Genomic DNA, 18,207 nt, shown 5'->3' with positions numbered 1-18,207 from the left:
GGTACAAAAGATCAGTAATACAACACCAACATTAATGTTTTGGAAGACATTATGCATAGCTCAAACGTAATATTCTCCAATTCCATAGGGTGAAGCCAGAGAAATAGTCTTTGATACCATCTAGAGTAAAACTTTGCAAAAGTCTGCAGAACAGTTAGAAAACTTTGGATGTACCTCATTATCTTTTATATAGGTGGCGAACATCCACAAGCTATTACGTATGGGATATACATTCCTACAGGTAGGAGGCAAAGTTTCCCAAACCTCAAAAGCCTATAAAACCCCTCCTACCTCTCTCATACCTTAGTTTTTAACTTTGCTTCCCTTGGAGGTGGTTGAAGCATGATGATGTGCTTGGTTTTGTTAGTGAAACGCGCTTTAGAGCATATTGAACCCCAGTTCCCCTCAGAATACAGTGCTTGTCAGAGGGATGTGATTGGACTACTGCTTCATGATACTATGTTTTTTTCCTCATGGGAAAGCCTTCATGGGCTTTCTGTAAATTCGGTTGCAGGGATTCATCTTCTGCCTCCCTTTACAGATTGATGTTATATTCCTACCCCAATACCTCTGCTGATATGTTTCAGTACTGGTTTGGCTGTCTGCTACTAAGTGGATAAGTGTCTATAGGTAAGCATGTTTTTTGTATTTTTTAATAGACACTCACAGTTACGTTTATGGACACTTTTAAGATGTTTCAAAGTTTAACTATATATGTATATGTTTATGTATGGCCCTGGGAGAGATACCTACTATTCCCATTGCCTTTATTTGGGAAAAAAAAAATTAAAAGCACGCATCAAAACAGAAGCATAAATGCATAAATGCTTGTCGGGTTCGCACACAATATTACATGCAGGAAATGTGCGTCAAAATTGTTGCTCATATATAACCGACACTTCTAATACTTGTCAAGCTAGTGCGCCATAGTACACAAACTTAGAATTTAGTTTGAAACGCGCGTCAAACTTGGCACAGCCTTTGGAAAACAGCATGTCATTGTACACGCACGTCGGACTAACGGTCGGACGGCACATCAACGGATGAACACAATAACAGTTACTGCTTACCTAGGCTGCATTTGCCTAGCCCATGCAATGCTAATTAAAGGGGGCATATTTTTTCCTTTCCTCAAGAAGCTTGCTTTAAGGGGGTAAAAGTAAAAATAGATGCAATAAATACTGCCATTTTTGCCATAATGGAGCAGCAGCACTTTGTCCCTAAATTTCCTGAACACCTTTCCACCAAAGCTAAGTGTGCTTATTGTAAAACAACTGAAGTAGCTTCTTCAGCTCATTTATGTGACTCATGCTTAGATTTTTTTATTGAATACCGATCAATCTAATGATTCTATGTGTACTAAATGCACCTACGGTCTCCTCCTTACAGATAGATGTAGATGGCGTACCTGGCTGCACTACCGCCTTCAAATAACCAAAAAAGGTCAGTTAAAATTTAACCTTCTACGAGTTTTATAAGTCCTGACCTACAAAATACTGAAGTAGCTACGAACAAGGAGGATTCCTTTAACAGTGAGGCTCCCTCATCGGACGTAGAACCTGATAATTCCTCCTTTTTTAAAAAAAATTGAACATATTCATTCTCTTTTGAGGGAAGTCTTAGTCACTTTAGGGATTGGAGAAGCTAAACCTTCTGATGATAGCCCCTGTAATCGTTTGAATTCCGCATATAAAACTGTTGTCAATCTCCCTCAGATTTTCCCTATACCTGATGCTGTCTCGGATATTATTGCTAAGGAATTGTCTAAGACGGGTGTCTCTTTTAATCTCTCTACAAGGTTTAATAAACTATATCCTTTACCTGCTCTTAACTTCTGGTAAACTGTTCCTAAAGTTGATGGGGCCATTTCCACTCTAGCTAAATGCACTACTATTCCTTTAGAAGAAAGTACTGCTTTTATAGACCCTTTAGATAGAAAACTTGAATCTTATCCAAGAAGGGCATTTCTGCATACTGGCTATATACTTAGCCCAGCTATATCTATTGCTGACGTGGCTGCTGTTTCTACTTACTGGTTAACCAGTCTTGCACAACAGTTGTCTACTGACCCTGAATATTAAGGTCTATTAAATTTACTTCAAAATACAAACAATTTTATTTGCAATGCAGTATTTGGTATTATGAAAATTAACATCAATAGCATGTCTCTAGCTATACTATACTATACTATACTATACCAAAAGAGCCCTATGACTTAAATCCTGGAATGCTGATATGGTGCCTAAAACTAGATTACTGTCTTTCTTTTAAAGGAAATAGATTGTTTGGGTATCAACTGGATTCTATTATTTCTACTATTACTGGCAGTAAGGGAACTTTTCTTCCTCAAGACAAAGTCAAAAGAAAATGTTAAAGCTCCCAATCATTTTCGTTCCATTCGTCAAAATAGAGTACAGAAACAAACACCTCCCTTAAACCATCTGGCTCAGTCTGGAGACCCACTTCGAATTGGAACAAATCCAAATAGAATAAGAAATCTAATCCAGCCTCTAAGACCCCATGAAGGTACGACCCGCAACCCTTGTATTACTGGTAGGGGGCAGATTAAACTTTTTTTTATTTTAGAAAGCTTGGTTACAATCTGTCCAAAATCCCTGGATTCAAAACATTATTTCTCAGGGATATCGAATTGTATTCAAAATAAGACCTCCAACAGGAAGGTTCTTTCTCACCCATATTCCAAAACATCCAATAAAAGCTCATGCTTTTCTACAATCTGTCTCAGATCTGTAATATATGGTAGTAATTGTTCCAATTACTTTCCAGGAACAGGGGACAGGATTTTATTGAAATCTCTTTTTTTGTACCAAAGAAGGAAGACTTTCAGACCAATTCAGGATCTGAAAATGCTAAATAAATTTCCAAGTTTCCATTTTGAAAGTTGGGATTCTATCAGGACTATTCTGCTTTTTTTTTTCAACAAGGTCACTTTATGTCCAGAATAGATTTACAGGATGCTTACCTGCAGATATCGATAATGCTGATAAATCTTCAAGATATTTGTTTATTTTCTTTTTTTACCATGTTATACCTAATGATACTAATGTTTCTTTTCTTTTCAAAGCTTTTTGTCAGGTGTTTTTGTGATGATGTTTGAGCACCTTTTACACGATGCTTACCTTGACATCCCAATTCACCCAGAACATTACCAGTTTTTAAAGTTCTCTTTTCTGTAAAAGTATTGTCAGTTTGTTGCTTTTCCATTTGGTCTAGCTACAGCTCCAAGAATATTTACCAAGGTTCTCAGTTCCCTTGTATGTGTAATTAGAGCTCATTATATTGCAGTATTTCCTTACCTGGACGATATCTTGGTACTGGCTCAATCTTCTCATTTAGCAGAATAAACTGTTGTTGTTTCTTCGAAGACATAATTGAAGTATCAATTTACCAAATGGTTCCTTGATTCCTCAGACAAAGGTTTTTAGGTTTCCAGATAGATAAATATAATTTGATATCGGCTTGTTTGAACCTTCAGTTGCTCTCATTCCTTTTAGTGGCTCTGTTTATGGAAGTGCTAGGCCTCATGATTGCAGCTTCAGACGCAATTCCATTTGCTCTATTTCATATGAGACCTCTTCAGCTTTGTTATGCTGTGTCATTGGTGCAAGGATTATACTCGGATATCCCAAGAGATATTCTTAGATCCCAGCACACACCTGTCTCTTACTTTGTGGCGGAATCACCGGTCTTTTACTTCGGGGGCTTCTTTTACTTGTCCTACCTGGTCCGTGATCACCACAGATACAAGTCTTTCAGGTTGGGGAGCCGTCTGGGGGTTTCTTACAGCATAAGGAGTTTGGAATCTTAGCGAGGCGAGGTTGCCAATCAATGTTTTGGAACTCTGTGCTCTCTTCAGGGCCCTTTAGGCTTGGCTTCTAGTAAAAAGGGATTCTTATCTCCGTTTTCAGACAAGCTATTGCCGTAACATTGTCTATGTCAATCATCAAGGGGGAATTCGCAGTTCCCTGGCCATTATAGAAGTATCTCAAATCCTCTCTTGGACAGAAACCAATTCCTTCTCATCACTGCGATTCACATCCCAGGTGTGGACAACTGGTAGGCAGACTACCTCAGTCTTCAGTCCCTACATCCAGAAGAGTAGTCTCTCCACCAAGATGTATTTTATCTGATTTGTAATACACTTGGGCCTACCAGAAATAGATCTTGATAATCATTTGTAATCCTAATAGCCCCAGCGTGGCCTCACAGGATTTGGTATGCGGGCCTGGTCCAAATGTCCAGTTGCGGCCTATTCCTCTAAGGCCAGACATTCTGTCTCAAGGTCCCTTCTTCCTTCCAGATTTAAAGTCTTTACACTTGATAGCATGGAAATTGAAAGCTTAGTTCTCAGTCAAAGATGATTCTCTGACTCTGTGATTGACACTGATTTAGGCTCGCAAACCTATTTCTAGGAAAATTTATATCAAAGTTTGGAAAACTTATATTTGGTGGTGTATCAATCATACTTATTCCTGGCATTCTTTTAGAATTCCTAGAATTCTTAAGTTTTTGCAGGATTGTTTAGATAAAGGTTTATCTGCCAGTTCTTTGAAAGGACAAATGTATTTCATAGAAAAATTGCTATCCTTCCTGATATTCGTTGTTTAATCCAGGCTTTAATCTGGATTAAACCTGTTATTAGGCCTATTTCTTCTCCTTGGAGTCTTAAACTAGTATTAAAGTTTTACAGGCTCCTCCTTTTGAACCTATGTATAAATTGGACATTAAACTACTTTCATGGAAAGTGTTTTCTTCTACTAGATACGAGTCCACGGATTCATCCTTACTTGTGGGATATTATCCTCCTGCTAACAGGAAGTGGCAAAGAGCACCACAGCAGAGCTGTGTATATATAGCTCCTCCCTTCTCTCCACTCCTAGTCATTCTCTTTGCCTATACTAGTAATAGGAAGAGGTAAAGTGAAAGCGGTGTTAAAATGGTACCGGTAAGTACTATTTTTCCTCAGTCAGCATATGGAAGAAGATTTCTGCCTGGAGGTTGATGATCTTAGCAGTTGTCACTAAGATCCAGATGAGTTCCCACAGAATGGCTGAGGAGTACTAGAGAAGCTTCAGTGGGGGGAACATTTTTCATGCTACAAGCATTGAGGAATATTCATTTGTTTATTTCTGGAGAGACTTTGATATTTCAGAACAGGCTGACATAGTTCCCATGAGGGAAAGGGTAAGCAGTAATCCTATGTATAAGAAGGGGTTTTACTGGAGACCTGTGTGTGAATGTTTTTTGAGCTAAATGCAGCAAAGGATGACAGCGAGGTGCAGGGGGTTGTTAATTTAATCTTTATAACGTTTTGGAATAACGTTTTGCTTATAGAGGGTTAATTTGTCCCTTACTTGTGGTGCAATCTTAGGCTACAATATAAGATAGATATATGCAAAAATTGTGAGCGTTTTAGCATTTTAAAGCAGATTTGGAAAAATTGTGCGCTTTTTTACTTCTTAAAGATGCAGTACCGTTTTTCAAAATTGTTGTTTTTTCACTAAATAAAGTGTTTTCAAGAGTTTTTGTGGTTATTACTAGCCTGTTCAACATGTCTGACATTGAGAAAAGTCAATGCTCTATGTGTTTAGAAGCCATTGTGGAACCCCCACTTACACTGTGTCCCTCATGTACTGAAAGGGCCTTACATTGCAAAGAACATATTTAAGTGATAAAAGTATGTCTAAAGATGATTCTCAGTCTGAAGAGAATCAGATTATGCCATCTAATTCTCCCCAAGTGTCACAACCTCTTACGCCCACTCAAGCGACGCCAAGTACTTCTAGTGTGTCTAATTCTTTTACTCTGCAAGATACGGCTGCAGTTATGTCTACTACCCTTACAGAGGTATTATCTAAACTGCCAGGTTTACAAGGTAAGCGCAGTAGGTCCGGTATTAAGGTAAATGCTGAGCCCTCTGATGCTTTATTGGCCATTTCCGATGTACCCTCACAGTGTTCTGATTTGGGGGTCGGGGAATTGCTGTCTGAGTGAGAGCTTTCAGATTCAGGAAATGTATTACGTTAGACAGACTCGGACGTGATGTCCTTTAAATTTAAGCTTGAACACCTACGCCTGTTACTCCGGGAGGTTTTGGGATAGACCAGGCATTCCGTTCTCTCCCCCTCCTACTTTTAAGAAAATGTTTACCATATCTGACACCATTTGGGATTCTTGGCAAACGGTCCCTAAGGTGGAGGGAGCTATTTCTACCCTTGCTAAGCATACAACTATACCTATTGAGGACAGTTGTGCTTTCAAAGATCCTATGGATAAAAAAATGGAGGGTCTTCTAAAGAAATTGTTTATTCATCAGGGTTTTCTTCTACAACCTATAGCGTGCATTGTTCCAGTTACTACTACAGCAACTTTTTGGTTCAAGGCTCTAGAGGAGTCTCTTAAGGTTGAGACCCCATTAGATGATATTTTGGATGGAATTAAGGCTCTCAAGCTAGCTAATTCTTTTATTACTGATGCCGCTTTTCAAATGGCTAAATTAGCAGCGAGAAATGCAGGCTTTGCCATTTTAGCGCGTAGAGCGTTATGGCTTAAATCTTGGTCTGCTGATGTATCATCAAAATCTAAGCTTTTAGCTATTCCTTTTAAAGGCAGGACCCTATTCGGGCCTGAACTGAAGGAAATAATTTCTGACATTACTGGAGGTAAAGGTCATGCCCTACCTCAGGATAAGACTGTTAAGATGAGGGCTAAACAAAATAATTTTTGTTCCTTTCGAAACTTTAAAGGTGGACCCTTTACTTCCTCTTCCGCCACAAAGCAGGAGGGGAATTTTGCACAATCCAAGTCAGTCTGGAGACCTAACCAGGCCTGGAATAAAGGTAAACAAGTTAAGAAGCCAGCTGCTGCTACCAAGACAGCATGAAGGGGCAGCCCCAATCCGGGACCAACTTTGGTAGGGGGCAGACTTTCTCTCTTCGCTCAGGCTTGGGCAAGGGATGTTCAGGATCCCTGGGCATTAGAAATTGTGACCCAGGGGTATCGGCTAGAATTCACGGATTTTCTCCCAAGTGGGAGATTTCATCTTTCACGTTTGTCTGTAGACCAGACAAAAAGAGAGGCGTTCTTACGCTGTGTAAAAGACCTCTATACCATGGGTGTAATTTGTCCAGTTCCAAAACTAGAACAGGGACAGGGGTTTTACTCAAATCTGTTTGTGGTTCCCAAAAAAGAGGGAACCTTCCGACCAATTTTAGATCTCAAATGCCTAAACAAATTTCTCAGAGTCCCATCGTTCAAGATGGAGACTATACAGACAATTTTACCAATGATCCAGGAGGGTCAATATATTACCACCGTGGACCTAAAGGATGCGTATCTTCACATTCCTATCCACAAGGATCATCATCAGTTTCTAAGGTTCGCTTTTCTGGACGAACATTATCAGTTTGTGGCCCTTCCTTTCGGGTTGGCCACAGCTCCCAGAATCTTCACAAAAGTGCTAGGGTCCCTTCTGGCGGTTCTCAGGCCGTGGGGCATAGCAGTGGCGCCCTATCTGGATGATATTTTGATCCAGGCGTCAACTTATCACCTGACCAAATCTCACACTGACATCGTGTTGGCATTTCTAAGAACTCACGGTTGGAAAGTCAATATAGAAAAGAGTTCACAAGTTCCACTAACTGATAGACTCGGTAGACATGAAAATTTTTCTGACGGAGGTCAGAAAGTCATAGATTCTAACTACTTGCTGAGCACTTCAGTCCATTCCTCGGCCATCAGTGGCGCAGTGTATGGAGGTCATTGGATTAATGGTAGCGGCAATGGACATTGTTCCGTTTGCTCGCTTTCATCTCAGATCACTGCAGCTGTGCATGCTGAGACAGTGGAATGGGGATTAGGCAAATTTATCTCCTCAGATAAATCTGGACCTAGAGACCAGAGACTCTCTTCTTTGGCGGTTGTTACAGGATTATCTGTCCCAGGAAATGTGTTTTCCGCAGGCAAGCATGGGTCATAGTTACGACGGACGCCAGCCTCTTGGGCTGGGGTGCAGTCTGAAATTCCCTGAAGGCTCAGGGTGTTTGGACTCAGGAGGAGTCCCTATTACCATTCAATATTCTGAAACTGAGAGCAATATTCAACGCGCTTCAGTCGTGGCCTCAGTTGGCCTTGGCCAAATTCATAAGATTCCAGTCAGACAATATCACAACTGTAGCATATATCAATCAACAAGGGGGAACAAAGAGTTCTCTAGCGATGATAGAGGTTTCAAAGATAATTCGATGGGCGGAGACTCACTCTTGCCACCTATCAGCAATTTATATCCCAGGAGTAGAGAACTGGGAAGCGGATTTTCTAAGTCGTCAGACTTTTCATCCGGGGGAGTGGGAGCTCCATCCGGAGGTGTTTGCGTCATTGATTCATCAATGGGGTATACCGGAATTGGATCTGATGGCATCTCGTCAGAATGCCAAACTTCCTCGTTACGGGTCCAGGTCAAGGGATCCCCAAGCTGTACTGATAGATGCTCTAGCAGTACCTTGATCGTTCCACCTGGCTTATGTGTTTCCTCCATTTCCTCTCCTACCTCGTCTGATTGCAAGAATCAAACAGGATAGAGCTTCAGTAATCCTGATAGCGCCTGCGTGGCCACGCAGGACTTGGTATGCAGATCTAGTGGACATGTCATCTCTGCCACTGTGGGAACTGCCATTGAGACAGGACCTTCTCATCCAAGGTCCATTCCAACATCCAAATCTAAATTCTCTGCAGCTGACTGCCTGGAGATTGAACGCTTGATTTTATCTAAGCAGGGATTCTCTGAGTCGGTCATTGATACTTTGATTCAGGCTTGAAAGCCTGTCACTAGAAAAATTTACCATAAGATATGGCGTAAATATCTTTATTGGTGTGAATCCAAGGGCTACTCATGGAGTAGGGTTAGGATTCCTAGGATTTTGTCCTTTCTCCAAGAAGGATTGGAGAAGGGATCATCAGCTAGTTCCTTGAAGGGACAAATTTCTGCTTTGTCAATTTTACTACACAAACGTCTGGCGGATGTCCGAGACGTTCAGTCTTTTTGTCAGGCTTTAATCAGAATCAAGCCTGTATTTAAACCTATTGCTCCGCCATGGAGTTTGAATTTAGTTCTTAATGTTCTTCAAGGGATTCCGTTTGAACCTATGCATTCCATATATATTAAGCTTTTATCTTGGAAAGTTTTTAGTTGCTATCTCTTCTGCTCGAAGAGTTTCTGAGCTTTCTGCGTTACAATGTGATTCGCCTTATCTTATATTCCATTCTGATAAGGTGGTTTTGCGTACTAAACCTGGATTCCTTCCTAAGGTTGTTTCAAATAAGAATATTAATCAGGAAATTGTAGTTCCTTCCTTGTGTCCTAATCCTTCGTCTAAGAAGGAACGTCTGTTACATAACTTGGATGTGGTTCGTGCCTTGAAATTTTACTTACAAGCGACCAAGGATTTCCGTGAAACATCTTCTCTATTCGTTGTTTATTCTGGAAAGCGTAGGGGTCAAAAAGCTACGGCTACCTCTCTTTCTTTTTGGTTGAAAAGCATCATCCGTCTGGCATACGAGACTGCTGGACAGCAGCCTCCTGAAAAGATTATGGCTCATTCTACTAGAGCGGTGGCTTCCACATGGGCTTTTAAAAACGATGCTTCTATTGAACAGATTTGTAAGGCTGTGACTTGGTCCTCCCTTCATACTTTTTCCAAATTTTCCAAATTTGATACTTTTGCTTCTTCGGAGGCTATTTTTGGGAGAAAAGTTCTTCAAGCAGTGGTGCCTTCCGTTTAGGTATCTGTCTTGTCCCTCCCGTTCATCCGTGTCCTGTTGCTTTGGTATTCCACGGCCCTCCCTGTCATTTTAGACAGATTATATTTTTCAAACTTCAGTCACCTCTGCACCTTTTAGGTTTTCTTTTCTCTTCCTATACCTTTGGTCGAATGACTGGGGGTGGAGAGAAGGGAGGAGCTATATAGACAGCTCTGCTGTGGTGCTCTTTGCCACTTCCTGTTAGCAAGAGGATAATATCCCACAAGTAAGGATGAATCCGTGGACTCTCGACACCGTAAAGGAAAATAATTTATCAGGTAAGATAAATTATGTTTTCTTTTATATAAGTGGTTAGAGTCCACAAGCTGCTACATATAGGATATAATACCCAAGATGTGAAAGTCCACGAGTAACAAAGGGAGGGATAAAATAAAAACATTTCTTTTTGCTGAGAACTTAAATCCAAAACCCAAAATAATGTATTTTATGACAAGCTCAATATTATAGGCACAATTATGAAACTGAGATAACTGCCTGCAGGACTTTTCTAGCAAAGGCCTTCTGACCTTTCTTAGGACCAGAAAAAAGAACAAACAGACTAGAAGTCTGTCTGAAATCCTTAGTAGCATCAACATAGTATTTAAATGCTCTAACAACATCCAAAGAATGCAAAGATTTCCTTTGAAGCATTTTTGGATTATGACACAAGGAGGGAACAATAATTTCCCTAATAATGTGTGAAGAAACTTAAGGAAAAAATGTAAATGTAGTCCGCAAAACAGCTTTATCTTGATGGAAAATTAGATAAGAAGACTCACAAGAGAGTAGACAATTCAGAAACTCTTCTAGCAAAAGAGATAGCCAAAATATAAAAAAGGAAATTTATGCTTACCTGATAAATTGATTTCTTCTACGATATGACGAGTCCACGGATTCATCCTTACTTGTGGGATATTATCCTCTTGCTAACAGGAAGTGGCTTTTTTTTTTGGCTTTTACTCGTTACAATCTCACCTCTTGGGTATACGTTAAACTGAGGTATGGGTGAGGTGGGAGGGGTTTTATAGGCTTTTGAGGTTTGGGAAACTTTGCCTCCTCCTGGTAGGAATAAATATCCCATAAGTAACAGCTCGTCAACTTTCGCCACCATGAAAGAAATGTATCAGGTAAGATATAATTTGTTTTCATATTCAAAAATAAAAACTAAAGGATCCCTTTCTCAAACGTTTTATAACTTGCAGCTGGTATCGCATATCATTGGAACTACATAAGCAGAAACAATTTGATAGTTGCCTGTCTCTTTAAACTGGAGCTCGCCATACACATCTCTCAAACTTGCCTTCATTGCATGCACCTACTGTTTTTAAGTTTTATTTCATTAAAACCTGTTAGAGATGATAACATTTGAGTTTCAAATGGCATATCAATTTACTAGCTAATTTGTAATGTGCTGCAAGTGCAACTGTATTGAAGTGTTACAGCACTGTATTGAGAAGGATGCCTAGAAGTGGTAGTTGCTTAAAAGGACGTTAAACACTAAATAAATGCTAGATAGAATGATGCAGTCAAATAAAAGATTTGTCTGAGAATAACATGTAGATTTATTTTTTAAAGTTGCATTAGCTCTTTAAATATTGACAAAATAAGTGTAAAGTTTTCTCTTGTAAAGGTGTATCCAGTCCACGGGTTCATCCATTACTTGTGGAATATTCTCCTTCCCAACAGGAAGCTGCAAGAGGACACCCATAGCAGAGCTGTCTATATAGCTCCTCCCCTAACTGCCACCCCCAGTCATTCTCTTGCAGCTCTCGACAAGAAAGGAAGTATCAAGAGAGATGTGGTGACTTAGTGTAGTTTTTACCTTAATATAATATTTTTTTTTTATTGTATGGACAACCTAACTGTTTTGTTTGGTTTGTTTGGTTTAATCAGACTCTTAGGCAACTCTCAAGATGGGGGTTATATAACCTAGAAATGTAATAATTCCTCCCCAATTCAGAGGATATTACTTGGTATCTATGGTCTGCATCTTTTGATTATAATTAGTTTCAAAGCCAAGCACTTCACTCTGTCCTTGCAGACCCCTCTATAGATTAAATGCTTCCTTTCCCCTGATTCACCAGTGTTGAGATGCTCACCTCTATGCTGATCAAGTAAATAGTTTGTTCAAATTGACATTCCTACACTTTAAGTGATGGTAAATCCTAGCGTTTATAAAACGCTAGGATTTACCATTGGAGCAAATAAAGGCGGACTTTCAGTCATGAAGTAAAAAATACTTCATGCTAAAAGTACCTTTTATTTGTTTGAAGTGTTCTCCGCACTCAGCTGCACAGGCAGCCCACCACGACAGAACACTATTTTTGCTCTTAGCCAATAGCCGTGCGGGCTGGCCGGCACACGGCTATTTGATCTACTCCTCAAAATAACTGTGGGCTCAAGAGATATTTTCTTCAGTTTGGGTGCACCCTTTCCAAAAGGTTCACCACTACTAGACAAGAACTTGGTATGGTGTTAATTTTTTGTTCTTTGTTGTGGCCACAGTATGTCTGCTAGAGCTATAGATTTCCAAGATGGTAAAAAAAGATCTCTAGTGCCTTCTGCAGAGGATTATATAGTGGTAATCGGGTAAAAAGGCAGTATGCTGTTGCATTTGCACAGACCTTCTAGTTGTAGTTATGGTTCCTTAAATTGTTCTCTTAAATAATTTATTTTTCTGCTATTCCTCAATTTGTTGGTTAGCAAGACATGTGCTCCAAGGAAATTATTTTTCTGCAACTAGGGTGCCCTCTTTGTTTAGGTGTGTGGCTTACTTAAGTTATCCTTTAAGAGTTCAGAGAATTAATTCTGGCTCTAAGAAACAGGCAGTTCACTGCACTCCTAACCACATTACATTGCACTGCAACCACTATACTACCACAGTCGCCTCTCTCAAGGGATAGAGTAGGATCTGGTGACTCAAACATTGTAAATATAAAAGCACATTTTTTTTAATGGAAGTAAATTGGAAAGTTGTTTAAAATTACATGCTGTATCTGAATCATGAAAATTTAATATAACCTGAGTGTCCCTTTAAGTACCTTGGGGTGGATCAGTTTTACAAGAGAGAGATTATACACATTTGAAATGTTTTTGTACCGTTTTCTCTTGTAAAGGTGTATCCAGTCCACGGGTTCATCCATTACTTGTGGGATATTCTCCTTCCCAACAGGAAGCTGCAAGAGGACACCCACAGCAGAGCTGTCTATATAGCTCCTCCCCTAACTGCCACCCCCAGTCATTCTCTTGCAGCTCTCGACAAGAAAGGAAGTATCAAGAGAGATGTGGTGACTTAGTGTAGTTTTTACCTTCATTCAAAAGTTTATTTTTAAACGGTACCGGCGTTGTACTGTTTTTACTCTCAGGCAGAAATTGGAAGAAGACTTCTGCCTGGAGGTTTGATGATCTTAGCGGTTTGTAACTAAGGTCCATTGCTGTTCTTACACATAACTGAAGAGTATGGAAAGAAAACTTCAGTTGGGGGGACGGTCTGCAAATTGCCTGCTTTGAGGTATGTTCAGTATATTTTTTTCTAGAGAGATGATAAGGTCTAGAAAATGCTGACAGTGCCTGGTATATTTAAGGTAAGCCTGATACAGTGATTTAACAACGACTGGGATTATGCTGGCAAAAAGGGATAATATTCATGTTAATACCTATATTACTTAGTGTAAAAACGTTTGCATGATTTATAAATAAAAAAGTTTTTTCTCTGAGGGTGATACATCTTTATTTGGGGCCTAGTTTCCACATGGCTTGTTAGATTACTCCTAGGAGTACTTTTTTAAGGCCCTCTGACTTTGAGTGCATGGTGGGAGGGGCCTGTTTTCGTTTTCAGTCTGAGACATCCAGCTTCCCGGAAGGAGTCCTCTGGCTTATAGGGCCTCTATAGAGGGTTTTGTTCCTGCAAAAATCGTTTTTAAGGGCAGGTAGGAGCCACAGCAGAGCTGTGGCAGTGTGTTTGACTGTTTGTTAACAGGTTTAATGTTTTTCTAATTCGTTTTTGGGCCTGAGGGGTTAATCATCCATTTGCAAGTGGGTGCAATGCTGCTTTAGTCCCTTATACACACTGTAAAAATTTCGTAGTTTACTAATTTTTTTCACTGTTTTGCAGTTTATGTGGTAGTTTTTTTTCTCTTAAATGCACAGTACCGTTTTTTATTATTGCTTTTTTCACATTTATTAAAGTGTTTTCCAAGCTTGCTGGTCTCATTACTAGTCTGTTAAACATGTCTGACATAGAGGAAACTCCTTGTTCATTATGTTTAGAAGCCATTGTGGAACCCCCTCTAAGAATGTGTACCAAATGTACTGACATTTCTATAACTTATAAAGACCATATTAATGCATTTAAAGATTTATCACCTGAGGTTTCTGAGACTGACAAAAGGGAGGTTATGCCATCTAGCTCTCCCCACGTGTCAGAACCTATAACTCCCGCTCAAGGGACGCCAAGTACATCCAGCGCGTCCAATGCGTTTACTTTACAAGACATGGCGGCAGTTATGAATCATACCCTCACAGAGGTATTGTCCAAACTGCCAGGGTTACAAGGAAAGCGGGACAGCTCTGGGGCTAGAACAAATACAGAGCTCTCTGACGCTTTAGTAGCTATGTCTGATATACCCTCACAATGTGCAGAAGTTGAAGCAGGAGAGCTTCTATCTGTGGGTGACTTCTCTGATTCAGGGAAGGCGTTACTTCAGTCTGACTCTGAAATGACAGCATTTAAATTTAAGCTTGAACACCTCCGCGTGTTGCTCAGGGAGGTTTTAGCGACTCTGGATGACTGTGACACCATTATAGTCCCAGAGAAATTTTATAAAATGGACAAATACTTTGCAGTGCCTGTTTACACTGATGTTTTTCCAATCCCTAAGAGGTTTTCAGATATTATTACTAAGGAATGGATAGACCAGGTGTGCCATTCTCTCCCCCTCCTGCTTTTAAGAAAATGTTTCCTATAGATGCCGCTACACGGGACTTGTGGCAGACGGTCCCTAAGGTGGAGGGAGCAGTCTCTACCCTAGCTAAGCGTACAACTATTCCTGTCGAGGACAGTTGTGCTTTCCTAGATCCTATGGATAAGAAATTAGAGGGTTTCCTTAAGAATATCTTTATACAACAAGGTTTTATTCTCCAGCCTCTTGCATGCATTGCCCCAGTCACTGCTGCAGCGGCTTTCTGGTTCCAGTCTCTGGAGGAGGCTTTACAGGTAGAGACCCCATTGGATGATATCCTTGACAGGCTTAAAGCTCTTAAGTTAGCCAATTCATTTATTCCTGATGCCGTTTTTCATTTAACCAAGCTAACGGCTAAAAATTCAGGTTTTGCCATTCAGGCACGTAGGGCGCTATGGCTTAAATCCTGGTAAGCTGATGTCACTTCAAAGTCTAAACTTCTCAAGATCCCCTTCAAAGGGCAGACCCTATTTGGGCCTGGACTGAAGGAGATCATTTCTGATATTACTGGAGGAAAAGGCCACGCCCTTCCCCAGGATAGGTCCAACAGGTTAAGGACCAAACAGACTAATTTTCGTTCCTTTCGAAACTTCAAGAGTGGCGCAGCTTCATCTTCTTCTTCTACAAAACAAGAGGGAAATTTTGCCCAGTCCAAACCAGTCTGGAGACCTAACCAGGCTTGGAACAAGGGGAAACAGGCCAAAAAGCCTGCTGCCGCCTCTAAGACAGCATGAAGGAGTAGCCCCCGATCCGGGACCGGATCTAGTGGGGGGCAGACTTTCTCTCTTCGCCCAGGCTTGGGCAAGAGACGTCCAGGATCCCTGGGCTCTGGAGATTGTTTCCAAGGGATATCTTCTGGATTTCAAAGCTTCATCTCCAAAGGAGAGATTTCATCTCTCACAATTATCTGCAAACCAGATAAAGAGAGAGGCATTCTTACATTGCGTTCAAGACCTACTAGTTATGGGAGTGATCCACCCAGTTCCAAAGGAGGAACAGGGGCAGGGCTTCTATTCAAATCTGTTTATAGTTCCCAAGAAAGAGGGAACTTTCAGACCAATCTTGGATCTCAAGATCCTAAACAAATTTCTCAGGGTCCCATCCTTCAAGATGGAGACTATTCGAACCATCTATGATCCAGGAGGGTCAATATATGACTACCGTGGATTTAAAGGATGCTTATCTACATATTCCGATACACAGGGATCATCATCAGTTTCTCAGGTTCGCCTTCCTAGACAGGCATTACCAGTTTGTGTCTCTTCCCTTTGGGTTAGCCACTACACCAAGAATCTTTACAAAGGTTCTAGGGTCCCTTCTGGCGGTTCTAAGACCGTGGGGTATAGCAGTAGCCCCTTACCTAGACGACATCCTGATATAGGCGTCAACTTTTCAAATCGCCAGGTCCCATACGGACATTGTTCTGGCATTCCTAAGGTCTCACGGGTGGAATGTGAACGAAGGAAAGAGTTCTCTCTCACCTCTCACAAGAGTTTCCTTCCTAGGAGCTCTGATAGATTCAGTAGAAATGAAGATTTATCTGACAGAGGTCAGGTTGTCAAAACTTCTAACTCCCTGCCGTGCTCTTTATTCCATTTCTCGTCCGTCAGTGGCTCAGTGTATGGAGGTAATCGGATTAATGGTAGCGGCAATGGACATAGTTCCGTTTGCCCGCCTACATCTCAGACCACTGCAACTTTGCATGCTCAGTGGAATGGGGATTACACAGATTTGTCCCCTCTACTAAATCTGGATCAAGAGACCAGGGATTCTCTTCTCTGGTGGTTATCTCTGGTCCATCTGTCCAAGGGAATGAGTTTCCGCAGGCCAGAATGTACTATAGTAACGACAGATGCCAGCCTTCTGGGCTGGGGTGCAGTCTGGAACTCCCTGAAGGCTCAGGGTTCGTGGACTCAGGAGGAGGCCCTCCTTCCGATAAACATTCTGGAACTAAGAGCTAAATTCAATGCTCTTCAGGCTTGGCCTCAGCTAGCTGCGGTCAGGTTCATCAGATTTCAGTCAGACAACATCACGACTGTAGCCTATATCAACCATCAGGGGGGAACAAGGAACCCCCTGGCAATGTTGGAGGTTTCAAAGATAATTCTGTGGGCAGAGGTCCACTCTTGCCATCTCTCAGCTATCCATATCCCAGGAGTAAAGAACTGGGAGGCGGATTTTCTAAGTCGGCAGACTTTTCATCCGGGGGAGTGGGAGTTCCATCCGGAGGTATTTGCCCAGTTGATCCAACTTTGGGGCAAACCAGAACTGGATCTCATGGCGTCTCGTCAGAACGCCAAGCTTCCTTGTTACGGGTCCAGGTCCAGGGATCCCAAGGCAGCGCTGATAGATGCTCTAGCAGCGCCCTGGTCCTTCAGCCTGGCTTATGTGTTTCCACCGTTTCCTCTGCTCCCTCGTCTGATTGCCAAGATCAAGCAGGAGAGAGCTTCGGTGATCTTGATAGCCCCTGCGTGGCCACGCAGGACATGGTATGCAGATCTGGGGGACATGTCATCCTTTCCACCATGGACTCTGCCGCTAAGGCAGGACCTTCTACTTCAAGGTCCCTTCAAACATCCAAATCTAATTTCTCTACGTCTGACTGCTTGGAGATTGAACGCTTGATTCTATCAAAGCGTGTTTTTTCCGAATCGGTCATTGATACCTTAATTCAGGCTCGAAAGCCTGTCACCAGGAAAATCTATCATAAGATATGGTGTAAATATCCTCATTGGTGTGAATCCAAGTTTTATTCATGGAGTAAGTTTAGGATTCCTAGGATATTATCATTTTTCTCCAAGAAGGATTGGAGAAGGGGTTGTCAGCTAGTTCCTTAAAGGGACAGATTTCTGCTCTGTCTATTCTTTTGCACAAACGTCTGGCTGAGGTTCCAGACGTTCAGGCGTTTTGTCAGGCTTTAGTTAGGATCAAGCCTGTGTTTAAACCTGTTGCTCCGCCATGGAGTTTAAATTTAGTTCTTAAAGTTTTTCAAGGGGTTCCGTTTGAACCTTTGCATTCCATAGATATTAGCTTTTATCTTGGAAAGTTCTGTTTTTAGTAGCTATCTCCTCGGCTCGAAGAGTTTCAGAGTTATCTGCTTTACAATGTGTTCCCCTTATCTGATTTTCAATGCAGATAAGGTAGTGTTACGTACCAAACCTGGGTTTCTTCCTAAGGTGGTATCTAATAAGAATATCAATCAGGAGATTGTTGTTCCTTCACTATGTCCTAATCCTTCTTCAAAGAAGGAACGTCTATTACACAATCTTGATGTGGTTTGTGCTTTAAAGTTTTATTTACAAGCTACGAAGGATTTTCGTCAAACATCTGCTTTGTTTGTTGTCTACTCTGGACAGAGGAGAGGCCAAAAGGCTTCGGCAACTTCTCATTCTTTTTGGCTAAGAAGTATAATACGCTTAGCTTATGA

At 41.1% G+C, this 18,207-nt stretch overlaps 1 protein-coding gene across 1 annotated transcript in view; it reads left to right on the top strand.

The window, feature by feature from the left end:
• RABGAP1L (RAB GTPase activating protein 1 like) overlaps positions 1-18,207 on the top strand; it is a 1,244,335-nt gene that overhangs the window by 170,493 nt on the left and 1,055,635 nt on the right. The gene's annotated exons all lie outside the window — the stretch shown is intronic.

This window comes from Bombina bombina, chromosome 10 (genome assembly GCF_027579735.1).
Source record: "Bombina bombina isolate aBomBom1 chromosome 10, aBomBom1.pri, whole genome shotgun sequence".
Taxonomy (NCBI): domain Eukaryota; kingdom Metazoa; phylum Chordata; class Amphibia; order Anura; family Bombinatoridae; genus Bombina; species Bombina bombina.
The sequence above is the reverse complement of the archived record's forward strand: the minus strand, read 5'-3'. Positions and strand labels throughout refer to the sequence as shown.